The sequence below is a fragment of the Vulpes vulpes genome, chromosome 12 (assembly GCF_048418805.1).
Source record: "Vulpes vulpes isolate BD-2025 chromosome 12, VulVul3, whole genome shotgun sequence".
NCBI classification, from domain to species: domain Eukaryota; kingdom Metazoa; phylum Chordata; class Mammalia; order Carnivora; family Canidae; genus Vulpes; species Vulpes vulpes.
Window position 1 is genome coordinate 25095099 of NC_132791.1, and position 14086 is coordinate 25109184.

A 14086-nucleotide genomic window follows, 5' to 3' on the forward strand; every position below is an offset into this window, starting at 1 on the left:
GATGCGGGACATGATCCTGGATCCTGGGATCACGCCCTGAGCCGAAGGCAGGTGCTCAACCACTGAGCTACCCAGGCATCCCCAAAGTATGCAATTTTTAAAAGATTTTTAAATACTAGGTTTTTCAATAATTTTTACATGCTTGCTTTCTTGCAATATTTCTATTAGAGAATAGGAAAACATGTTTGTAAGTCCTTTCAATTAAAAAAGGAAATTATTGTCAATCACCTAAACCATAAAAGAGAAAATCAATTATCAGGTCATATATAAGGCACTTAACTCAGAAAGAACCTCTCCTTGGGATCTCCCTTAAAATAAGGAATGGTCTGTAGTTGGCTTGGATATATTTAAAACCTCAAGAGAAATAATGAAAAGGCAAAGACCTAAGAAATCGATGTGGATAATACATGACTAAAATTTAATGTTAACTTTAAAATTTAATGTTAAAGTAAGAGGGAGAAAGTCACATGTCTGAGGCATGTTTCCAGAAATAATGAACATCTCACTCCATCTTATTAAAATAACCTTGTAAGAAGAAAGAATTATACCTGATTCTTTGGCCAAGAAACCTTGTAAAACAAGTGAAAGTGTACTGTACTAGAATTCTCAAACCCTATGTTCCAGTCTTGGATCTGCTAATAAGTAATTATATGAAAGACAAAATTCCTTAACTTATTTAAGCCTCAGTTTCTTCTATACAATGAACAAACCAAAGTAAGCTACATGATGTGCAAAAACAACAAAAAAAAATATCTTTCTACTCAAATAATTACAAATATAAAGTGGCAAAAAATGAATGGTCCTACCTATAAATCAAATTGACTAAATTTTGTAACAAAGTTAGTATAAAAATTTGGGTAACTTATTTTGGGACAAGTGTCTGATAACCTTATCAATAATCTCCCCTTCCCCCAGGAAAGTAAAAAGCAGTGTGTGAAGAACTCCTAAAAGAGATTAAGGAGAATGCCACTTTCTGATACAATGGAATAACTTGCAGCCTATTCAGTCCCCCTTTGCAGAAAAGTAGTTAAGCTCAATTTAACAAAATCTGTTTGATGGGATCCATGAACTACCAAGATATAAGGAACAAAAATCCTGGAGAAGGAAATTCAGGGATGTGGGCTTGACATTCTATGTTGCTTTTATTCTAAAATGGGGAGAGAAAAAGGCAGAGATGCCAAGCAGGAAGGCAACAGACAACAGTGGTTAAGCAGAGTTTTTGGTGGTTTTCATAGGGGCTGGGGAGACAATGATGAGAGACATGGCAGCCAAGCTTCCAAGGAAAATGGAAGTGTAGAGAAGCCAGTTGAACCTCGGCACTGCTTTTCACCTTCAGGCATTTGGTGATATGTATGGGACCTTTACTTATGATCAACCAAGTGAAAAGTTCGGGTAAGAGACTAAGAAGCTAAGCAGAACCTTCAAGAATATCATTTCTCTGGGGAGATGAAAAGTAGAATTCAGGAACTTCCAAGGAGTAGGGAACCATGGAAATCCTTAGGGCAACTATAGAGATAAATCTAAATGAATTTTACATATACAGAATAAGAGAAATGAGGTCATATTAGGTTATAATGTATGTTACATATATATTTAAATATATACCTTATAGGTTATTTATGTAATTAAAATATATGGCAGTAATAACCCAAGACATGAGGGATATACGGAGTTAAGTGTTCTAAGGTTGTGGTATTTCAGGCAAGTGATGTAAGTACTAATATATATTAGATCACAATAAATCATGGCAGCATATTTTAATCTTAAAGATATCATTAAAAATAAATAAATAAGCTAATAAAGAAGAAAATTGGGATATATAAATATTAAAATTTTTAAAGAGAAGAAAAAAGAATCTATAAAATAACTGTAATAAGGTAGATTTAAGGTCAAATATATTGATAATTATATTTAATGCAAGAAGACTAAATATTCCAGTTGAAAGGCAAAGATTATCTGTGGATGAAAAGAAAAAAAATTGCACTTAATTCTGCCTATAAGACACACAACCTAAATGTGAGCAAACTGTAAAAGTTAAGATTAAAAGGCTGGAGAACTATATATAATGCAAACTTTGTATTGGTGAGATAAGGAGAAATTGGAATCTTTGCACCTGTTGATGAGAAAGTAAAATGGCACAGCTATTATGGAAAACAGTATGGTGGTTCCTCAAAAAAAAAAAATATATATATATAGACAAGGATTTTTTTTTAAATTTTTATTTATTTATGATAGTCACAGAGAGAGAGAGAGAGAGAGAGGCAGAGACACAGGCAGAGGGAGAAGCAGGCTCCATGCACCAGGAGCCTGATGTGGGATTCGATCCCGGGTCTCCAGGATCGCGCCCTGGGCCAAAGGCAGGCGCTAAACGGCTGCGCCACCCAGGGATCCCGGTTCCTTAAAATATTAAAGACAGATTACCATACCACCTAGCAATTCCACTTCTAGGTATATACCCAAAAGAACTAAAAGAACACAAGATGGGAGAGTGACTTTATTACCTGCATTAGTTAAAAATTTCTTTATAGACTATTAAAAGCACCAATGATAAAGGAAAACACTCAAATATCAGACTTCACCTAAATTAAGAACTTTTATTCATTCAAGAATGTAAGATGTTAAGAAAAGTAAATATACTAATGTGTAAGTACATCCTAAGAAAGTGAATATACTACTCACAGATTCGGAGAAGACATTTGCAATGCACATATTCTATGTAAGTCTTACATTCAGAATATTTAAAGCATTCCTACAACTTAATGGGGAAAAGAAGACAGAAAACCCAATTAACAAATTGTACTCTCTCTCTCTCTCTCTCTTTCTCTCTCTCTCTCTCTCTCTCTCTCTCACACACACACACACACACACACACACACACAGAAAGAGAGGGGGAGAGAGATCCAAATAGCTAATGAACACATGTTTTTCAGGGAAGTGGAAATTAAAGCTTCAATGTCAAAATAAGATGCTACTAAGTATGCACCAGAATGGCTAAAATGAAAGACGGAGAATACTAAGAGTAGATGAGGATGTAGAGCCACTGGAGCTCTCATATACTGCTCATGATGATTTAAAATGGTAGAACAGTTGGAAAACTGTTTAGCAGTATATATGTATACTTTATTTTACTTTATATTTATTATATTAAATAATAATAAATAATTTATTATAAATAATTATTTATAAATTATATATATATATATATGTGAACATATTCTTACCATTTGGTCTAACAATTTCATTCTTATATATATGTACGTACCCAAGAGGAACAAATGCATGGAAATATACAACGAAAAATGCAGGAATTTTCATAGCACAATTTGTTAATAGCCTCAAACTAGAAATACCTAGAAGTCATTTAACTGCAAAATGGACAAATAAAAGTTGGTATAGTTCCACAATGGAATAACAAACTGTGTTGAGAACAAATGAGTTACTCTACACAAAACAATGTGATAGAATCTCACAAGCTTCATGTTGAAGAAAGAAAACTGATGAAAACATAATGTGTAATTCTATTCATAAGTAGTTAAAAATATACAAAATTAATCTGTGATGATGAAAGTCAGGATAGTAGTTACTTCTGGTGAAGCTGTTAATGACGTGGACTCTGAAGAAGGTGGGCTTCTTGGACGCTAGTAATATTTTTGCATTTTGATCTTGCTAGTGATTTCATAGATGAATTTGTTTAGTATGCCTCTTAAACTTGCATAAAATGTTTTAAAACTCATTAGATTCTAGATAACAAGGTGACAGAATGTAACTTTAATATTCTCTAAGGAAATACCAGATCTAAACAGAAGATTCATAATGGAAACATTAGCTGCTTCCAGTTTTACCTTTAAATAAAATATATGAAATGACTCTGAATGTAAGACAGTAAATTAGATTAAAATATATGATCAAGTTGCAATTAAAAGCTGAAGATTAACCACCTATGCACAGTATAAATCGGGCAGAGAGTTTGATTATTTGAAGAAAAGCAGTCTAGAAATAATGAACTTTGAGACAGTAAAATGTCAGAAATGATTACAGACCTAGATTTAGAGACCTGCAGTATATGTCTAGTGAGACACTTTCTTTTCACTTCATCCAAGTGGAGGGCAGAACTGATTAGTTTCTTTATTAGTTTTAAAGATATGATACACTTATATTTTGTTAAATCATGTTTGAAAGATGGATTAAACATATTCACATTTAAATTGATTTTTAAAAAAGATTTTTATTTATTTGAGAGGAGAATAAATAATAATAAATAATTTATTGTAAATAATTATTTATAAGTAAGAATAAGTAATTTTTATTTATTTGAGAGTATGCACAGAGGAAGTGGGAGAAGCAAACTCCCTGCTGAGCAGAGAGCCTGACTTGGGGCTCCATCCTAGGAGATCCCTGAGATCATATCCTGGCTGAAGGCAGATGCTTAACTGACTGAACCACCCAGGTACCCCTAAACTGATTTTTATTTATTTATTTATTTATTATTTTTTTTCCTAAACTGATTTTTGAATAGCAATGTATTTCTAGCAAAATATTTTCCCTCTATGTGTTATATAGGAAATGCATGTAATGCCAGAAACCCTTTTACGGAAACAAAGCAGTGCCCTTTGTTTTGGCTTCCCAGCTGTGAGGTGGCATGATTGATTTCTGGGTGAAGGTCTTTGGTGGTTTCACCAATATGCGAAGCTGACCTTTGATGACAATTAGTGATTAACCAATGATGCTGGTGAAGTTGAAATATGAATGACATCAGATATTTTGCTAACAGTATCCACCTATGTGTTTAAGTTACAAATAACATAGAGAGATCAAGAAGGGAGAAAGAATTCTGATATCATACAAATAGGAATACCAATAGTTTTTAATATTTGTCTAAACATGTTTTGTAGTTGATAAAAGTAGTCTTTTGTGATATGTAATTTTGAGAAGCTATAAAGCATGTCTATTCATCCCTGAAAGGATGAGGGAGAGAGAGAGAGAGAGGAGAGACAGAGAGATAGAGAATATCTGTCCCACTGAAGGATTTAAAGTGTGAAAGTGGGAACATTTTATTTGCCTCCATGTTTTGGTTAAGTGATTTGCATTTATGTGTGTGTATCATTTCTTTTCTCTGCCATTCTGCCATAGGGGAAAAATGCAAAGGCAATTATTTTCTACTCTTATTTGAATGGCTTTAAAAATAAGAAAGATGGATGAGAGGAAAAAAAAAAACCCGTCTTTTCAGACTATGAAAACTGAAGGTCATTTTCTTAGAACACTTGTGTTATTATCCCTTTTGCCATGCATGACAAATTTCCTACTTTTGCCTCATCTTTGCTGCCACCCTTCTGGCAAACCACCTGGGATCTTGACAGAGATATCTAAATCTTTTGTCCATCTGTGCTTTATCCCCTCCTCAATTTTTTCTCCACTCCAGAGCCAAAGCAATTATTTTAATGCCAAAGGGAATCACGGAATTCCCTTGTTTAATACACTAGATGAAAGCCACATTACACTAAGGCTGAAAATCACATTGATAGTGTGTGCTCTGCAGGTCCGGGTGATGTGGACCCAGTCCACCTCTCGAATGCCATCTTCCACAGCCTTCTTCTCATGCTGCCGTAGCCACAGTCAGCTTCTCTCATTTTCTCATGTATTCCCACTCTTTCTTTCTTGCTCCAGGGAGTTTGCTCATACCTGGGACAATTTTCTCATTCATCAATCTAAGTCAGGTTTCTCCCCTAGCCCTTTAATTTTCCATTAAAACACATAATTTTTACATTCCTGTGTTCATTCATTTAAAATCTACCTATGCTTCTAGACTATGTTCTATGAGGCAAAGGAGTATGATTTTGGTTTTCATTATATTTCTAGTGTCTAAGACAGTATCTGGTACATAGTAAGTGGCCAATAGATGTTAGTGAAGTAAACTAATAAATTTGATATAAAATATCAAGCAGAGAGCAAAATTCCTAGCTTTATCTTATTATTACTATTTACTTAGGGTTTCAATTCAGATTTATTTATAATACATACAAAATGTCATCCTGTTTCTTCTCCATATAACTTTGTTTAGAATTTTGAAAGTAGAAGAAGTAAGGTAAATATCATTAGATTTAAACTTCCCATTTTATGGATAAGACAACAGACTCAGAAGAGGCCAAGGAAACACTGACCTACTTGGGCCTATCCCACACCAAATATCTTTGTGGAATTTGGTAAATGCTATTTAGGAATCCCATTTGAATTTTTGTGTGAGATAAGAGTGATTGCAGTTATAAGCTTTCTGTTGTATAGCATGATATTTATTCTATAGGATACAGTGTATATAAGGAGCAAATCAACTTTTGTGTATTCAGACATAAAGCAAAGCATTGTGCTTAAAAACAGTGTTTACAATAACAAACAAATAAGGAAGCAAACTGAAAAAAGAGCCGTGTTTTAAAGTAAACAAATTTTTTAGAAGATAAACACCTTTTCCGTATCATACATATCAAGGCTTTGAGGTATAATCTCTGTTTTCATTAATTCATGCTAAACATTGTCAATTAAATCAGACAGTTCCAGATGTTTTCCAAGTTATCTTTGATATTTTGATTATACCTCTTTCCAATTTCTCTAATACTTAGTTAATAGTTTGCACGTTTTCTTTAAAATGTATCATTTTCATGGCAGAGTTTCAAGCTGCTATGCAAAGAATAGGATTTCCCCTGAAACTTTGGGCTACTCACCTAAGGGTATCTGGACAAGACATTGGTCTGGGCCGGGGATCATCCCTCTTCTTCCAGCTAAAGAGGCAGCACCTAATCTCAGCAGCCAGCAGCTGTGACTTTTCCCCCATGAAGTACTGTAACATTCATGCTATTTCTACACCTGTGCCTGTGCTTCTCCCGCTCTCGGTATCATCTTCATCTAGTTGGTTTCTCAGAGCTTAGTCTTACTCATACTTTGAGTGAGAGCATAGATCTCAAATAGTCCTGATGACTGTGGGCTGAGTTAGACACTCCTCAAATACATCCTCAGAGCTCTCACATCTTCTCTGCTATGTCTTTAGCAAGTGTACTATGGTAAGTCAGCCACTTTTCTGCATGCCCCCAGAAGTCTGAGTTTTTCCTAAGATGTGGTCCGAGTCTTTTGCTCACCCAATAATGTAGTACCTGTCATATTGCTCAATAAATACGTACTATTTGTTGCACGGAGAAATTGCCATTTAACACCATAATTTAGAAAGCTCTTGCAATACCAAAATTCATTCTTTATTTTATAAGAATAAATGTCCTCTAGATGAGCATGAAATGAGCATTCTTTTTTTGTTTTTTTAAATAATATTAAAAGGTCAGGGGCACCTGGGTGGCTTAGTTGGTTAAGCATCTAACTTCAGCTCAGGCCCCGCATTGGGCTCCCTGCTCAAGCCTGCTCCTCCCTCTGCCTCTCCTCCTGCTTGTGCTCTCTCTCTCTCTCTGTCAAATAAATAAATAATAAAATCTTAAAAAAATATTAAAAGGGCAGCAGCCATAACAATATTCACTAACGCCTGTCATTAAGCCCTAACAACCCACAGGATTAATATTTGACATCAATGTCAATCTAAAATTGTAAGATCAGGTGAAATGTATTCTTTTAGATCAGACAGAATATTGGAGTAGAAATTATTTTTAGATTTGGATCTGCCTGATATTTTTTGACTTTTATGTTTTCCAATTATTAATGATACCTAGAGCAAAACCTGGAAAGCAAGACTTTATTAGCATTTTAATAATTACTTCTCCACTCTCTTGGCTGCAATCATTCAGTACAGAGTGTACCTCACTATCACTGCTTTTGGCATCTGTGACGAATATTAGAGTTATATGACCACATAGTCCAGTTTTCCCCGGTTATCCTGTAATAATCACTAAGACTGTCCCCTTCTTATCTTAGAAGTGTCCTTAGTTGAATGACAAATTATATAGTCAGTCCAATTATAAAATCAGAACTAAAAGAAGACATTCATTATTTACCTTTCTATGTTATCCTTTTTTGATAGCAGAGGGGAGATCTGGCTTTGGCAGCATGGGTGGCTGAAAGTCGTTATCTTGCTATGCCAATAGCGTGGACCCTCTGATACTTTAAATACTTTAAGAAGAGGCAGGCATAGTAGGGAGGGCTGGTGGTTGGTTTACAGCTTTGCCTCCTGTGTCTGACCAGACTGGGGGATAAGTGACTGCGGTCTCTCAGAGCACACTTCTGGCATCTTGTACATGCAAGAGTGAGTGTGAGCAAGGCTGAGAGGAAGCGGTGTTTACTGCGGGCATCATAACATACCCTGTGCCAGACGGTCACCAGGGCCTGGACCTTTTGCATTTTTCACCTCCTTGAATGTCCCCAACAGCTCTCAGAAGTAGATAATTTCACATTAGATTTACAGATAAGCAAACTGAGGCTTAACCAGGTGCAGCAAATTTCCAGTGGCCAAACACCTTAGTAACCTCTACTGGAACACTCGTTTGATGACCTTGGAATCTGCAAGGTGAGAGAAGATGAGTGGTACTAGTGTGTCAGTTTTATGCCAAGTTTCTCCCCCCCCCCTTTTTTTTATTAATGAGAAACAGGGAGAGAGAGAGAGAGAGAGAGAGAGAGAGAGAGAGAGAGAGGCAGAGACGCAGACAGAGGGAGAAACAGGCTCCATGCAGGGAGCCCGACGTCGGACTCGATCCTAGGACTCCAGGATTATGCCCTGGGCTGAAGGCAGCGCTAAACCGCTGAGCCACCCGGGCTGCCCCAAATTTCTTTCCCTTAAAACTAAGTGCGCCATGCGCAAAATGGTACTTCAGTTTTACTTTTGTTTGGATTTCCATTAATTCCCCTGAGAATGAGCATTTTTTTTTCCTTAGGGGCACGTTATTTATTATTTTTCAATTTATTTTTTATTGGAGTTCAATTTGCCAACATATAGAATAACACCCAGTTCTCATCCCATCAAGTGCCCCCCTCAGTGCCTGTCACCCAGTCACCCCCACCCCCAGCCCACCTCCCTTTCTACCACCCCTTGTTCATTTCCCGGAGTTAGGAGTCTCTCATGTTCTGTCTCCCTTTCTGATATTTCCCACTCATTTTTTCTCCTTTCCCCTTTATTCCCTTTCACTATTTTTTTTTTATTCTTAGGGGCACATTATGCACTCTGAGGCCTTATTGCCTGGCCCCTGCTTCTCCTTCCAGACTAATTTAATTGCAAACGCATACCTGTGTGTTCCAGTTAACACCTGTGTTATCTCTGTTTCCGGAGCCAAACACTTTCTCTGTCTGTTCCACACCTTTGCACACATTGTTTCCTTTCCTGGCAAGTCTCTGCTGCTACCATATCCCATGCTTTTGCTGAGTTCCTGCTTGCTCAGCGAGGTCCCCTCTGGCTTTTCAGACCAGCATAGTCCCTTTGTCATGTTCGTATCTCCCTTTTGGAATAGTGCATCACACCTGCAGGTCCTTATAAATTTAACCAAGGCAAAGGTCATATGATATGTACAAATATGATATGATATGATATTACCAGCACCCAGAGAAGACCCTGACACATCATATGTATTCCTAATGTACCAGTCAGTGTTAAAAATGGAATGTTCAGGGCAGCCCAGGTGGTTCAGAGGTTTAGCACTACCTTCGGCCCAGGGTGTGATCCTGAAGACCCGGGACTGAGTCCCATGTCGGGCTCCCTGCATGGAGCCTGCTTCTCTCTCTGCCTGTCTCTCTCTCTCTCTGTGTGTCTCTCATGAATAAATAAATAAAATCTTAAAAAAAAAAGGAATGTTCAGTCCTCATTGATATTCTACTTATTTGGCTATGGTTTCCCGTTTTGCTGTGCGACAATACCCTCATCTTTAAAGTATTAATACCAAATATTTTGCAAAAGTTATAAGCATTAAACAATTTGTTCATGAAAATAAACAGAACCACAAAGCTTTAGCTACATCTGTTGGAAAGATTTTGCACTTATTTGAGTCCAGAAAGATTAGGGGGAAAAAAAAGAAAAAAAGAAATGCATAAGCCTCTTTGTTACTATGGGGTTGCTTTGTTTTATTTGCAATCGGGTTCACCAAAAGCTTAATTAGTGCTCTTTAGAGCAAAGAAATAATGCCTGACATGGTTCACCTTCTATCTGGAGCAAAATTAAAAAGAAAAATGTAAGGTGTGAAGACTTGAAGGCACTCAGAATGTATCAATTATTTATATTAACATTCATTATCTGACTAAAAGGCAGCATAACGGCTTTGGGGAATTGTAGGGTTCATATAATTTCTCTCTAATTATTCTAATTTACTGTAATTAAGACACTAAAATAATTCTGAGAGAAAGCAATAATGTCTTTTAACATCAACTGAAGGTGGGGGGAAGCTAGCTTGCATTTTTAGCTTTATTTACTATAACTCGTCCATGTGACAGAAAAACGGATTCTGACTTGTAAGTTTTTAAAAATCATGGCTTTCAGAACTCCTGGTGCAAAGCTGGATAAAGCACAAGTTGAAATTATAACATTTAAGTCTATAAAGTATTTACAAATTTATAAAGTTTATCTTATCGATGCTATATATAAACTTTATCGAGATCATGGCTTTTAGAGAAAGGGCACCTGTAATAGACATTTGCAGAATTTTAAGTGTATGGAAAATGCAAAGATGTAAGTATGAGTTAGGTATCCTCTCTGCGGAAGTCATTTCCAGGTGGTAATAAGGAATGATCCTGGATGATAATTTCTCCAAAACATTTTTCATGTTAGTGAATTTAGAGACTTAACTAGATAAGAGGATAATGGAAAAGCAGATGCTGAAAGAAGAGTTCCCTCTTCAGTCTGTATTTTATATCACTGATGATGTTGAGTGGAAATGAATTGGGTAAAGTAATTGTGGTCAAGGCTCTGCCATGTGAGGGAGCGCAAAGGTACATCCTGCAGGTGGGTGGACAAGTGATAAGTCTTGATGGTTCTCAATGTTCCCAGTTTACCATCTGCAGAGTATTTTCAGTTGTTTCAAACACCTACTTTTGTAGGCTGCAAGTTGAAGAATGCTATCAAATAGAGACATAAAATATTCATGTTATAATATGTCCCTTTTCATCTGCTAAACATATTTTAATAAGAATATAATATCCAGGGCATCTGGGTGGCTCAGTTGGTTAAGTGTCTGCCTTTGGCTCAGGTCACGATTCTGGGGTTCTGGGATTGAGCCTGGCATGGAGATCCCTGCTCAGTGGGGAGCCTATTCTCCATTCTCCCCTTGCCTCTCCTCCCTGGTTGTATTTTTCCTCTCTCTTCAATCAATCAATCAATCAATAACCAATCAATCAATATTAAAAAAATACAAAGAATATAATACCCAGTTTGAATGCATGTTGATTGAACTATTTATGAGAGTATTTTTTTACAGTGAGAAAATTGCCTTCTCTTATAAATCAAAGCTCCTTAGGGACCAACACTGTACTTCTTTCTCTTGACCTCTACTGGGTGTGAAATTCGCCAAACAGTAAGCTGCATTTTGCCAAGTCTCAAGGTGGGAAAAACATCATTGTGACTTATGCCTGCTGTGTTTGAGAGCAGGTCAGTCTATTTCTTTTAATTCAGGAGTTCCCAAACAGTGGATTGGAATCTGCTAGGTACTGTAATTTCATTTTTAGGTTTAGTGTCTTTCTGTGGCCATACTTCTTATTTTTCCATTTGTCTTGACATGTTAGGCTGGATTCCCAGTCACAGAGTGGTGGCGGTGGTGGCGGTGGTGGCAATCCCATGCAGTTGTGCCCCTTTCCATAATTCACATGCATGTGATCAGTGTGAACTCTTCCACCAACTCACTGCTTGAACTCCAGGCCCTTCAGAAAATGAAAATCTGTTTCCTCCCAACATAGCAAAAGCTCATTCACCTGTAAAGACTTCTCATCAATGTTACCTCCTTCCAAGATCTTCTAGAGCCCCCATAACCTCACAAGTCGTGCCCCATCTTCTCCCAGTGCTTTCCACCTTGGAATGGATCTTTTCTTCTTCTGAGTCCCTCTCATAGATTTTTAGTTTCTCTCTTTTAGCACTTGGCTCAATGTACTCTACTTTCTTGAACACTGTGAAGGGGGATACATGATTGTTATTTAAGAAGTTCTTTGGCCTTGGGACAGGGAAAAGGAGGCCGGAATTATCTGAGATAGCCACTCTCCTCAAGTGTTCAGCCCCCAGCTTTGCAGGTGCAGAGACCCATGTTGTCAGGATCCCGAGTGGACTTGGTGCTCACAGGTGGCTTGCAATCACCACATTCATACAGAGCGCAATGCTAACTCATTATTTCTCAGTGAAAACCAACAAAAATAATCTAGATCAGAATGTTGCTAACAATCTTAAAGGCACACTTCTTCTGGTAAAGTTCCAAAGACAATGAGCCTCTAATCAGCTACTTCTTGGCAATGAATTAAAAATCTTGGTAGCTAATGGCACGAAGCAATGCTACTGAACGGATCCACCTCCACTGTAGGGCCAGACCTGACTCAGGACCACATTCTTCTTGCTCTAGGGAATACTGGATGGATATTACAAAATTCTACCTCACTGATCTCTTTTTCCCATGGTTCCATAATAAATAAATCCCTTCTGTTGATTTCTTTCTTCTTCAGATATTTTTTCCTTCTGTTAAATTAATTTTGAAACATTGTGTTCAGCTAGAATTAAATCCTGTTTTTCCTGAATTAAGCTGAGGAGTTTTGTCTGGGGATGACCTCTGCTTATAGGTGATCTTCTCCCTCAAGAATGGATGTTAAGGGGGCAGCCCTGGTGGCTTAGTGGTTTAGCGCCTCTTTTAGTCCAGGGCCTGATCCTGGAGACCCGGGATCAAGTCCCACATCAGGCTCCCTGCATGGGGCCTGCTTCTCCCTCTGCCTGTGTCTCTGCTTCTCTGTCTCTAATAAATAAATAAAATCTTGTTTTTTTTTTTTAAAAGAATGGATGTTAAGTATTTCTTTCTTAGCTCTAGTATCTCACTTGTAACCCTTTGCAAAAATTACATATATCTGTTTTCCACTAATCAGATGAAAATTTTCTTTTTTTTTTTAGATGGAAAGTTTCATAGGCAGAAGATTGCCTTTTAAATGTTATATTTGCATTGTTGCATACACTTAACAAAATGACTTACATATGGTAGGTACTCAAAATTTAATGGAAATTGTTTTATTAGACAGGTCTCCGAGTGAAAATAATAAACTGCTGAACAAAAACAAAACAAATTAGAAATAACAATATCCAGAATATTGTCCTTTCCAAAAAAATAATTCTCATGTTTCTAGGTTCTCTTCTGGTTTTGTCTATATGAATAGCTATTTAGCAAAGTTGATAAAGGTAGGTACAATTTTGTATGCTTTTTTCTGCTTTTTTTCCATTAAACAAAGTCAAAAATATGTCTACAGTGTGATAAATTTTTATAATTATTAATTAAATGGTTCCATTCCATGGAATGGTGATGTCATTATTTGTATGACTATCCTTACATTTTTATTTTTATTTTATTATTTTTTAAAGATTTTATTTAGTTATTCGTGAGAGACACAGAGAGAGAGGCAGAGACATAGGCAAAAGGAGAAGCAGGCTCTCTGCGGAGAGCTCGGTATGGGACTCAATTTCAGGACCCCAGGACCCTGCCCTGAGCCAAAGGCAGACACGCAATCACTGAGCCACCCAGGTGTCCCTTTTCTTACATTTTTAAACATTAAAATTGTTCTTAGCTTTCATTATTGCAATAAACACTGTAGTGAATATCTTTATATCATAGATTTTTCTTTTTAGGTTATTTCTTTGGGTTGTATACGCAAAGGTGTAAGTTTCTGTGTAATCGAATTACGGAAGAATCAGGAAGGAGGTGGATATGAGCTGAAAATTGGTTCTTCGCAGTCCAAAGTCATATGTGCATTGGGCCTTCAGCAGGTCTGCCAGAAGAAGATAGAAAAACTGCTGGACCCTAGAAGGGGTCCTCCCTTCGTTTAACAGCTGAATGTAGTGTGGTGAGGCCCATGAAGTGGCTCGTGCCTAGCTCTGTGAAGAGGATATTTAAACCCTAAAATTCAAACTCGTGTGAAAGAAACAACAAAGACAAGAAATCTTTGTAGA